Consider the following 12,441-nt stretch of genomic DNA (forward strand, 5'->3'; position numbering starts at 1 on the left):
AAAAAAAAAATAAAAGTAGAAATTTTGAGACTGACCTCAAAGTTTGTGATGTTCCTAATCTGGGTGTTTTGTCTGTCTGACAGGTGGGAACTCTCACTGAGAGCAGGCTCATGGCAGCCTAAATCCAGCATCCCTCCTAAACCTCCCTCCAAATCTATCTGGTAACTTTTTAACTCCAGTTTTAAATAAACAGTGTTTATATAAACAGTGGCCCTTAAGGTACATCCTATTGTGAAACACAAAACAACTGGGAACCCTTCTGTGACCCTTAGGCCACACAACACAAACTGTCCACATCCATCTGGCCAGTCCCTGGTCCCTCCGAAGCAGAGCAAAGCCTGTCCCACATTTCTGTGTGCAATTGCCCAAACTGTGCCTCAGTGCTGCCTGAGATGCTAAATGGGATGTGCTGGAAAACTAAACCAAAACAAGAGATCCAGCTGAGCTCTCTCAATGACAGCATTTTATTAATGCACACAAATAAGGCTGAAGTCTCCTGTTCTGCACCATTTTTACTTATGCAGGAATTTTAACTGACCTTCACCTGTTACTTATAAAATGGCCTTTTAGTCTGTATACAAACCCCCTTCTTCAGCATATGATTTCAAAGAAATTTGTTTAGTAAATCACATTATTGAAAAATAACTAGCATGGCATGTGATGCTACATAGCTTCAGGCAGGTCTGTCAAACACCATCTGCTCTGTGCTGAAAATATAAGTTTATTAAAGTTTATTTATTTAAGTCCTTAAATACTCTTATTTTATTGTTGCTCTGTGATAAATTTTTGGCCTTCATTCCTAGAAGGGATAGAAAGGAATTTATTGGTTTCCTGAAAAAATGAAAAAGCTTGGTATTTAGCCATTTGCCATTTCTCTGTTAATCTTTCTCTGCAAAGGGAAGAAAGATACTTTGGGATGAAAAGGAAGTAAAAATTGCTGCTGGCATTGGGTTAAAAGGAGAAGGAGGAGAAATGCACAGAATTCCTTGAATGCCAAAATATCTGTATTCAAGTTCTCATGGACAGAATTACATCTATTCATGGTGTAATGAGGAGAACTTTGCAACAGGAGAATATATTAATCAAGTCCCTGATTTCTTGTGACCATTAACAGCATTTGCATACTCAAGATATTTTCAAACAATTTTCTCAGTCTGAGTTGCTTCCATTCTAATTTCCTCAGAGCTTTTCCCTGCCCATCTGATTTATTTTCAGTTCAGGATGAGCCAATTCCAACAGGCTCTGACCAGGGGCTGTGCTGGCTGCAGACTGCCCCGGGTCAGGAGAGGATCTTCCACTGCATTCCTGCCCCGAGGCTGCAGGTCCCTCCCAGGTCACTTCATGTCAGATCCAGCTCCCTGAAAACTAACACTAAAGTGTTTGTAAGCCTGATTTGCCACCTCACATGAGAAGCTGTGTAGTTTTTCAACACATCCATGTCTGGTAAGTGGAAGAAATCAAGGTACTGACGGTTCTGTTACTCCAGAAAATGCCTACAGTCCCAACCAGTGCCAACAGCATTATCTGAACAATAAAGACAGAACACAGTAATGTGTATCAAAGTCTGAAAAGCCTTACAGGTAAAACTGCGTGGTACTAAGGCTAGAATTTATTTATACAGGGAATTTCAACTTCATTTGGTTAGGAAATGAAATAAAATAAGAACAAAATGCACTTAAGGATGGTGAGAAATGTCAGTATCTGCTGAATGCTAGAAAGATCTCTGCTAAGGTATAGCACTGGTTTTCCTTTTTACAAAGACCTTTCCCTCTCCTTCCATTTTTCCTTTTTACACTTTAAACTGTTAAGGTAAAATAATAAACTCCCCAAATATGTATCACAACTATTAAGGACATTTACATCCCACGATTTGCTCATTACAGAAGTCTTTTGATCAGCATGAGGTACTGAACAGGACGTTTTTCTAACCCTAGAGAATTCACAGAACCAAGACAAGGACAGCCAGGCCAATCAGCCCAGAGACTCAGTGCATTTGAGATGAGATATGGTCAACCTTGGAAGAAGGTGCTCCACACTGGAACTGTGTTGTTGGTTCTTAATAATTCCTGATATACCACAAACGAGGAAATCGCAGAGCTCAAATTTCAGCCCACAAAACAGATGAAATTACTATTACCAAAATTATGATAAGGACAGATGTTATTGTAATGAATATATTTGCACTGAAAAGTTAGGATCACCTAGAGATGTTGGGGGAGCAAAGCCAATACTTCGAGCACGTTATTATAAAAAAATGCCAGATGAACAAGTAACCTATAATGTAAGTAACCTGACAATGGTGACCTATAAAAGGGGATGGAATGCCAAGAAATACACAAAAAGTGGGGCAAGAGCAGGCTACAAAAGAATATCACAGGCAAAACCCCAATGTGTATCACAACTGAAAGAGTGATTGTTACAGAACACTATTTTCCTTTAAAGTTTGCAATTTAGAAGCTCGGGGTTTCAATTAAACAGTAACAATATTAATAACAATAATCAATGAAAGATGTTTTGGAACCACCATTTTCAGACATTCCTCTTTTTTCTGTGCTGCTTCAGATGTAAGCCAAAATATCTGGGAGAGTCAATCTCCTCAAACATCAAGTGTTGCATGTCCAAGACACTCTCACTATTGTTTCAAGTAATTTAGCCTCCAGGAGACAGCTGGAAAGATTATCTATTGATCCAAAAGCTACCAAACACTGATCTATTTCTATGTTTTCATCATCCCCTAGGTAGAGGGCTCCATTATTTACAGGTTATTCAGAACTTCAATATCACAATGTATTATTAAGGTGTAAATTGCTGCTCAAAAATATATCTGTCCCAATATTTTATTTTAAATGTTGAACATCACTCCTTTAAAACTATGTCCATGTTCAACAGCCCTTTTAAAAGTGATGAAGAGAAGCTTAGTACTAAAAGGAAAAACATTTTGAACAGCAGGCATAGGCTGCATCAGTGCTTTTAAGCAGAAATCTACGTTTAAACATACCAATACATAGTCCCCTTCTGACAGAAGATTATTCATTTTGGGTCAGGAAAAGGCTAAGTAATATATTCCAGGAGAAGTAGAGACTAAAGTTCACTCTAAGTTGAAAATTCTAGAAATTTTCTAAGGAGATGGGTCAGGAAAACAAGTTTTACAAAATCTGTGTGGTTCCTCTAGAGATGAGCTGAAGAAGACTTCTTAAAATAATACGTTTAAGGAAAGACTGAGTGTTAAGAAGTCTCTTGGAAATGTGTTATGAACATGAATTACTGTGGTACTCAGTTCAGTGATTTTATAATATTTTTATTTGTATAAATTATTTTGGTTTTAGAGTTTATTCTAAGGAAGTGCACTGGGGGTTCTGCAGTCACCCATTTTCCAGCTTCAATTTTGCTATGGAAACCCCTCCTGTGGAACTGAAATTTGTGCATTCCTATGTCCTCTTAATAATTCATTTATTTCATCAAGAGAAAGAAAAAAAAATAATTTGTAATTTGTAAAGAAAAGGTTGTGTAGTAAGGTCTTTAGAGCTTTGTTTATGTGGTTGCAAAGGAGAAAGGCTGAGTCACCACAGAGAAAGGAGAAGACAGAACTCATGGAATCTCAGCATGGTTTGGGTGGGAAGGGACATGAAAGCCCAGCCAGTGCCACCCCCGGCCATGGACAGGGACACCTCCCACCAGCCCAGGTTGCTCCAAGCCCCATCCTGTTGCCATCTCATTGCAGGGGTCCCATGCAGTTGTCTCCCATCACAAAAGCTCCAAACCTTCTCGATGTTTCTCGTGGGCAGCTCCTCACAGCACTGGCTCTTGTGCACAAAGCAGCCACGGGACTCCAGGGCCCTTCTCACCCAGCCACCTCACTCCTCTGCAGCATCTTCTGCTCATTGCTTACAGCTGTGGCCTGCTAAAGCCAGGCCTGTTCCTCATCTTTGATCATTGGCCCAGCTGCAACTCCTTAGGGGTAGGATTACTTTCTACACTGTCTTTATTTGCTTATATTCTATCCCCCTACACCCTCCAACCTGGCCTTGGGCACTCCCAGGGATCCAGGGGCAGCCACAGCTTCTGAACAATTTAATCCCAAATCTGATCTAAACCTCCTCTCTATTAGTGTGAGGCCATTCCTCCTTGTCTTGCCACTCCATCACCTGCAAATATCCTCTCTGCCTTCTTCCTGCAGGCTCCCTTCAGGCACTGGAAGGCCACAGTGAAGTCACCCCAAAGCTTTCTCTTCTCCAGGGTGAACAATCCCAAATCTCTTGGCCTTTCCCTCCCTCTGATCATCCTGGTGCCTCCTCTGGTGCTGGGGCAGCTCTTCAGGTGGGGTCTCACCTGAGCAGGGCAGAGGGGCAGAATCCCCCCTTTCCTGCTGCCCACCCTGCTGTGGATGCACAGAAATCCCCTCCTGGTGACTGAATTACAGCCCCTTCCTTCCACAGAAATGCTCAGTTCTAAAATGCCGCTCACTAAATAATCTGCTCATAAATGTAGGATACAGACTATAAGTTCTCTTTAAATAAAACAATTGCTCTCAGCAGTGTTTAATTACCTTGTGACCAGTGAAGCTATCTGGTTCCAGGGGAGTGTGAATAATTACAGCTATGGAGAAAGCTGGGGAAGCCACATCCTTGCAATCTCAGATAGTAAATAAAGTCAATAAAATTAAAATTAACCACGAGCTGGACACAGTATCAGTACCTGAGCTGTGCAAATCTTATCCTTGGCCTGCATCCAAGCAAGTTTTATCTAGGTCTGTACATAATTAAAACTAAGTATGTAATAAAATAAATAATAAAAACTGTACCCATTAATGGTTGAAGAAGATTCTCTTGTTATATTTTATGTGTGGTTTTTTATGCAGGCCACATCACCACAATATCTGAATGCCTTCAAGTAGTGAATTGGTGAATTAAATGGTTTGTTTAATATCAGTCACGTGCAGTTTATTCTTTTAACCTCCCCAAAATGGGAAAACTTGTGTGTAGGGGAGTATTTTACTTTGGTTTGTGTCATTATTTTTCTTGTTTTGCATAATTCACTTTTTTAGCTGTTTCTTGTCTTTTGGCAATAACCAAAGATTTCCAGAAACATCATCAGTGGCAGCAGTTGGGTTTGAAACTCCATTTAGGATTAGGGTTTGATCATCCTGGTTCCCAGGTGGCAGCTGCTATTATTGACTGATATTTACCCATAATCATGTCCTGGCATCTAAGCTCCCAAAAAAAAAAAAAAAAAAAAAAAAAAAAAAAAAAAAGAACTGGTAAATTATTAAATTATTAGAGGCTGCATAAAATGGAGAACTCTTTCACTCTTGAGAATGAAGGCAGCAACGTTTTGGGTTTGGTGATTTTTTTTTCAGTTGTAGAGGATACACTGAATAGTTCTGTATTTCTGTGTATTTTTGAACAAGGGTTTCCAACATCACCATGTTGAGAACATGTTCTTGCTTTTCTAGCTACTACCCAAGATTGGATTTTAAAGCATTCTGAGGCTCTGAAAATTCAGAAAAGGCAGCTGGTGGGCCCTTCCTAAGTGACAAAGCCTGTGTAACTTCCAAATCTCATTGATTTTTATCTCATAAAACACATGCATTGTTTGGAGAGGTTTTTTTTGACAGGGGGTGAAAGCCATGCAGCAATAAGAAATTTTTCCCCCTGGCAAGAATATCGTGCCACCATTAAAGAGGTGTGCCATTTAATGAAATTCAGATTATAATGTAGCACTCTGTCATTCCAGAAAGCAGTGATAGTGCTCAGGGTAGGACCATCCCATTTAATTTTACCATTCTGAAATACTGAATCAAATCTAGTTATTTTAGCTCCTTCTATATTCAAGATATAGTGAGAGGCATTTTTAGAGCACCCATCTGTCTTGCATATTTATTTTAATACAGAGTACTTATCATCACAGGGGATTGCTTCTCTCCATTGACAGTGGAGGGGAGCTTGAAGCACTTGATGATTAATGTTTAGAAGAATTCTGAGTTACATGAGATAAACTGCCTGTTTAATAGCTGCAATGAGCGTCCAGCCCTCCTAAAGATCAGGCTGGGGATTTTGTCTTGGACAAATGTGTAGTTGGCATGATTTTCTTCCAGAGAATTAAAAAATATAGCGTTATAAAGGTTGTTTTTAAAAATTCTGCACAGGACATTCTTGTCCTTCTAGGATGGGATATTTAAAAAAAAAAAATCACCCTCTTCCCACTGTCTGAAAGAAAAAACACTTCATAATTTAGATCCAACATTGAATCTTAACACTTTCAGGTCCTTTCCAAGCTGGCAGCCTGTCACAAGTGGGACAATATTGATCCTCAGGGATCAATATTGGGCTTAATATTGTTGAATATTTTCAAATAGGCCAAAGAGAAGTGGGTAGGCTGAAAAGGTCCAGAAAGGGCCCAGGAGGATGATCTGGGAATGCCATGAGAGGAAAAGCTGAGGGAATTGGGAGACAGAAACATTACAACTTAATGAAGAAAAACCAAAGAGCCCCTCCAGTTATATCAGTATTTCTCTAATCAGGTAACAGCCAGATGGCAACATCACCCTAATTTGGAGCTGAAATTTGCTGATAAGGGGGGAAACAAGGAAATGCAGCTGCAGGAGCCAAGACTGATACCCTGAGAGAGGATTTCTGATACGTCCAGTGTCACTGTCATATTTTCTGAAAAATCCCTTTGCCAGGATTTCTTCTCCTGGGAAGATGAGAAGCTTCAGCTTCTCCATGTTTTGCTGCTCTGGAATGTGATGTGGAGAATTGTTTATCCAAACATGTGAATTGTTTTTACCTAATGACCAATCACCATCAGCTGTGTCAGACTCTGAGGAGTCAGTCATGAGTTTTTATTATTAATTCTTGTTAAGCCTTCTGATGCATCCTTTCTCTTTCTTTAGTATAGTTTTAATATAGAATTTTCTTAATATAATATAATATCATAAAATAATAAATCAGCCTTCTGAGAACATGGAGTCAGATTCTCATCTCTCACCTCATCCTGGCACCCTCACAGTGCTGGAGAAACCTCTGGCAGTGTGTGTGAAATGTGATTTCTGTCCCTGGGAATGCAGGAGTGTTGGCATGCAAGTCTACTTCTTCTCCTCCCTTCTGTCCCACTGTCCTTGGGAGCTGATGTCTGTGAAGCTTCCCCTCACTCCTTCCTGTTCCAGGGGTGATTTTATAGCAATATGTGCTAGAATTTTAATAGGGCAGAATATTTCTTGCACTTAAAGAACATCTTTTCCTTTGCAATGCCTACTCAAAGAGGAAAACATCAGGGTTTTCATAGAGGAAACTGCACATTTCTATTCAGAAGATGCTGGTACAGAAAATTGATGCTGTTACGCTTAAATGCTTACAAAAAATAGAATTTTTGAAGAAAGAAATGTGAATGATGTAAACTGTTATAAAAACATCAGCCTCACTGAAGCCACACTAATTTACACCAGCTGAGAATCTCCCCACTCATCATTTAAGCAAAATCTTGCAGATGTTTCCATTTAGAAGGTCAAAAATGTTTACTCCAGAATTCAAAATTATTCTAATTTCTTCACAGACTTCTACTTGCAAAGGGTCCACTACAAACTCCTCATTTAACTACCAAATGCTTTGCAGCTGTAAATTGCAATCTGCTTTTAAATTGCTCCTGGATGCCTTCTCTTAATCTAAAATAATGAGAAAAAGGAGATAGTACACAATTTTTTCTTTCCATTCAGATATCAAAGCCCTTAGTGAAGGACTATGCAAATAAAAAATGTCAGAATTTACCTACCTAAATGCAGGCTTTTGAGAAAAGTCTGTTCTATTATTTTAAGCATAATAATGTTCCTGAGTCATATATATATGACACAAAACCTTGTGTCATGCATTCTATTAAAATTCTGTCTGTGAAAAAGTTGATGCAATTTGGGCAACTAAAAAAGAGGAGGGGTAGAGAAGTAGAGGATGTCTTATAACATGTGATGACCAATAATTCATGCATCTAAACTCTGAAATATATTGACTAAATCTTTGGTATGTCACAGATTAGTGGAAATGCTTGTCAGAGCTCTTAGTGGAGGTGATATCCACGTCTGGAATTCTGTCAGTTTTATGTTTTATATTCTCTTTCAAACAGCACCTATAGCTCTGCTCTCCCTGGTTAATTTTAGACTAAAGGTGCATTAGGAGTCGCAGGAGTTAAATGCAGGATTTCCTGAGATGTCTCAGCATTCCTTAATCCTGAGATTCCTTAAAAATTCCTTAAAAACGCCTTAAAAATTCCTTAAAAATATCCTTTCAGAATTTTCCAGCTCTCTCTCTTGGAGGAAGAGAAGGGCCACATAGCAGTTTGATTATAAGCAAAGGATTTTTTGTTTGTTTAGGTATTTAAGAAAAAGGCTCCATTTGGTAGCAACATTTGTCTGCAATGTTGCCTTCCACAGCATGGACCTTTATGCATTTTTTTTAGCAAAGGAGCTTTTTAACCAAATCAGCACCTCTGACAAATGAAGTGACCACTGGAGGTTCATCAGAGCATTCACATTTACAGGTATAAAATGAATTTTTCTCATGAAAATATTGAAGCTCCACCTCTGCTTTTCTATTTAGGTGCAGAATTACTGTTCAGGGCACAAAGACAAGTATTACACAGAATTCAACCCCCCCAAATGTCTCCTTGTCTGTGCCCTGGAAGCACAGAACTCTTTTGGCTGCACTTCCAGTGCTTTGATTAACAAATATCACTGAAAAATAGGATTTCAACCGGTTGGCTGCATCTGTCACTATGCAATAGACCTGTGGATGAGATGTGTATTGACTATTACATCTGCATTTCTTTCTTTTTAATTGCATTGTGCTTATATTCCTTGGGTGATCCATGAGGAAACAAGTGTTGTTTATGCCCAATCAAAAATGTGATCATCAAGGCAGGCAGCTGAAAGTCAATGTCAACTCAATATTTCTACTTATAACAGAAGACTAAATGTATTATCCAATGAATTCTTAGGTTTTTTTCCCCTTATCTTGCCAGTTTCCTCCAGACCACCCAGGGAGGGTTTTTCCTCTGTGAATTCTCTTTAGTAACCCAACTTCCTCTGAGCACTTTATTACAGTTCACAGTGAGACAATATTTGACACAATTTTGGGCGATGTTTCTTGCATCCAGTGAAACCACTGCTGCTTCCCAGTGCTGGACCCCACTTGGCAGATGCTGTGCAGCCTCCACAATTACCTGGGGATGTCTCAGACCTTCTGAGGACAGTGACAAGTGCCTGGCAAGAAGAGATTTTCCCTCTGACACTCTCCTGTGAGAACCCCACCTTCAAGCAAACAATGAGTGTGAGCTGTAACTGCACAGGTACCATAACTTCAGCTCCTGTTTGGAATGAATGGAGACAGAGCAAAGAAAAGAGCTCAATCCTCATTATGGTAATTAAGCTTTCACTTTGAGTGCAGGCTTCTTTGTGTCCACATGCTCCTTTGTAGGACATCACAACTCTGAGGCAACAGGGATGAAATAGAAGAAAATAAAATAAGAAAAAAAAAAGGAAAAAAAGGAGTTTTTAAACTCCAAGCCAACTTCCAAAAGAGTTCAAGAGCAAAGGGCCAGCTCTATTTTCACAGAGCAAAGCCATGGTCTATTCCTGCCACTGCCTCAGATCAATGTGTTAAGTGATACCATTCCAATTACTTGTCAGTTTAATCAGAGGAAGTGAAACACAATTACAGGGCATTAGTGGAAAAGCCAGCACAAAATAACAGAATGTCCATGTGGGATATCTGCAGCAAAAGCCTGGTGAAAATAACTCTGTGACATTTTCATCAACAGTCTTTTTTACAGAAAAAGAAACCTTTTGGAAATGCTATTACAAACTAATTAGGCATAAAATAAAGCTTTTCTTCTACAGACTGATTACAGGCCTTATTTCCTCTTGTAGATATCAGAAATATTTTTGGCTTTTGTTTTGTTATTAGAATAAAATTAAATACATGAAGACCTTTACTGAAGGTAAAGGTACATTTACAAAGCCTCTCTGTGCTCTCTCCCAAGTCAGCAGGAGTTTTGCCATTATTTCCACTGAATGATTGGAACATTCATTTTTCATGGACACTCCAAATTTCCATTGAATAAAAGATTTTTTTTTTGGAATCCTCAAGCAGATGACTTGGATTAAATGGGTGAAATGGGAAGGGAAGAGTAAGGGATGACTCCTTCTCCTGCTGAAGGCAGGGCTGCAAATTTGGTGGACTCCAAAGGAAAAAGAAATGCAAACCTGCCCTGAAATCCCTGCCTGGAGTCCCCAGGTGGGATATTATGGGGTGGGCACCGTGCCTGGAGTCCCTCTGACTCTTCCACCCCAATCTGTATCACAGCTCAGTTTCACTGGAACAGGGAAAAGGGTGCTCAGTTCAGAGGTGTAAAGAAAATAGGGATTTGTGAATCCTCATGGTAGGAAAGTAGACTGAAGCCCTGTGTGATCCTCAACCATTAAAATTAAAATATAGGAGGTAGAATAACCTTTATGTGTGTTAGATTTTTTTTTTCCTTTTTTTTTTTTTCTAATTTTAAAGCCCCTATCCATGCATGCCTTCAGGACAGAACTGACAAAAGCTGGAAAAAGCCTTCTCCTTCCAGGCCTAATTGGATTTTTAAGATCCAAAAGAGATGGGGCCCAGACTTTACTCAGCACAGTGAGTCTCCTGGAATGAAGAGACTTCACTTTTTTCAAGAACCACAATGCATAGCCCAGGTCTAGGTGCCCCTATGGTAAAATCACTTAAAATTATCATTTTGTAATTCTGAGCTCAGAGACTCTGAGGTCTTTAATTGGATTTGGCCCTTTATCTTCTATATTCATGAGATAGTAATTAATTTGACCATCCCTGCCTGGTCCACAGGGTAATTGAATGAATAGCTCTGCACAGCACATAAATGCCTCCAAAAAGAGTTATTACTATGACTGTGCAGTGTGACAAGTTAACTCTGCCCCCTTGGTAATGATGGAATTGAAATTCCCAAGGAAAGTGCCACTGGAGCCAATCTCACTGCTAATGGGAAAGGAAGAAAGTGAATATGCAACATGCAAAACCACTGCACAGCTCATACTCTGCCCTTTAAAATAGTGACAATTAAAATGTTATCCTATTTTGCCAAGTTTCCTTGCCACACCTTCATCTTCTGGCACTGATAAAACCCTGAAAATACCTCAGAAAGGGTTAAAAGCAACTTAATTCTTTTGGTAGATTGCCACAAAGACTTCTTGGAAGAAATGAAGTGGAAAAAATGTTAAGGAATGTTAAATGAAATCACAGCAGACTGAAACCTGTGGTTCCAGTGCAAGACCTGAAATAAATTTGAAACAGATGCTAATTGGCACCACCTTCACTCTGATGCTCATAAATGAAAGGAACGAGACTTCAGAGGTGCCAGAGGAAGACCAGCCATCCAAAGAACATTAAAACAGGCTTGGATTTGGTTTGTCAGCTCCAAAGTTATTTATACCCTTCTAAGCCATCTAGATCCTTCTGAAAATTCATCCAATGAGACACACGTGTACATTTTTAAAAGGAATGAAAGGCTGTGGAATTGAAATCCTTCAATTCCCCTGGATGTGCCTCCCATTAGCAATCAGGCTGGCTCTGGAGGTGAGCTCCTGATCTGGGGCTGTGCTGAGCTGCTCTCTGCAGGAGGTTTTTCCCTGAGGAATGGGTAATGGTTTGTATCAAGACAAACAGGGTTGTTTGCAAGTCTCAGTGCAAATCATGCACTGCCACACACATCTGCAGCTGTTTGGAACCCCTTTGAATGACAAATGCCTACAAAACTGATTGCACGTGGTAAAAGTGCTGACTGACCACTACATCTGGTTTGATCCTTCCCCTCCCAAAAGACCTGATGTTACAAATCAAACTTATTTAAATATATAAGGATATCAAGCATTTTAATTAGTGTTGTTCCAATAGTTCAGCTTAATTCAGCTTTTAATTCAATCTTCTGTGACTCCAATATCAATTTCTATATTAATACAATGCAGCATTCCACATTTCCTATTTATTGCTCTACTCTTATATGCCACAACCTATAATCCCACTGGCATTAACTTTGATATTATAATTGAACAAATGCCTACTATAAAAATGAATGATTTCACTAAAACAAGAACAACTGAGGAACTTCTGCACATTCCACTTGGTTGTGATGTTCACCAAGAGGAGAACAACTGAATCCACAGTCTATGGGAACTTTACTTCTAATTCCCACTCCTGGTATCTAACAGACCACATTTTAGTGAAGTTTTCCTCAGTATGGCAATTAGTGTTAAGGGTGAGTCAATTCCATGATGATCAAACACCTAAAGAAATTTAAAAAAAAAACCAACAAACTAAAGCTCAGCAGGAGAACCTCTGCGGCTTTCCACACCACATGATGCTTTTCACTTCAAAACTACCAAGTAAATTACTGAGA

The 12,441-nt window shown here is 39.4% G+C and overlaps 1 protein-coding gene across 2 annotated transcripts in view; it reads right to left on the bottom strand.

Annotated features, from left to right (window-relative positions):
- CTNNA2 (catenin alpha 2) overlaps positions 1–12,441 on the bottom strand; it is a 478,672-nt gene that overhangs the window by 117,455 nt on the left and 348,776 nt on the right. The gene's annotated exons all lie outside the window — the stretch shown is intronic.

This window comes from Agelaius phoeniceus, chromosome 4 (genome assembly GCF_051311805.1).
Source record: "Agelaius phoeniceus isolate bAgePho1 chromosome 4, bAgePho1.hap1, whole genome shotgun sequence".
Lineage (NCBI taxonomy): Eukaryota > Metazoa > Chordata > Aves > Passeriformes > Icteridae > Agelaius > Agelaius phoeniceus.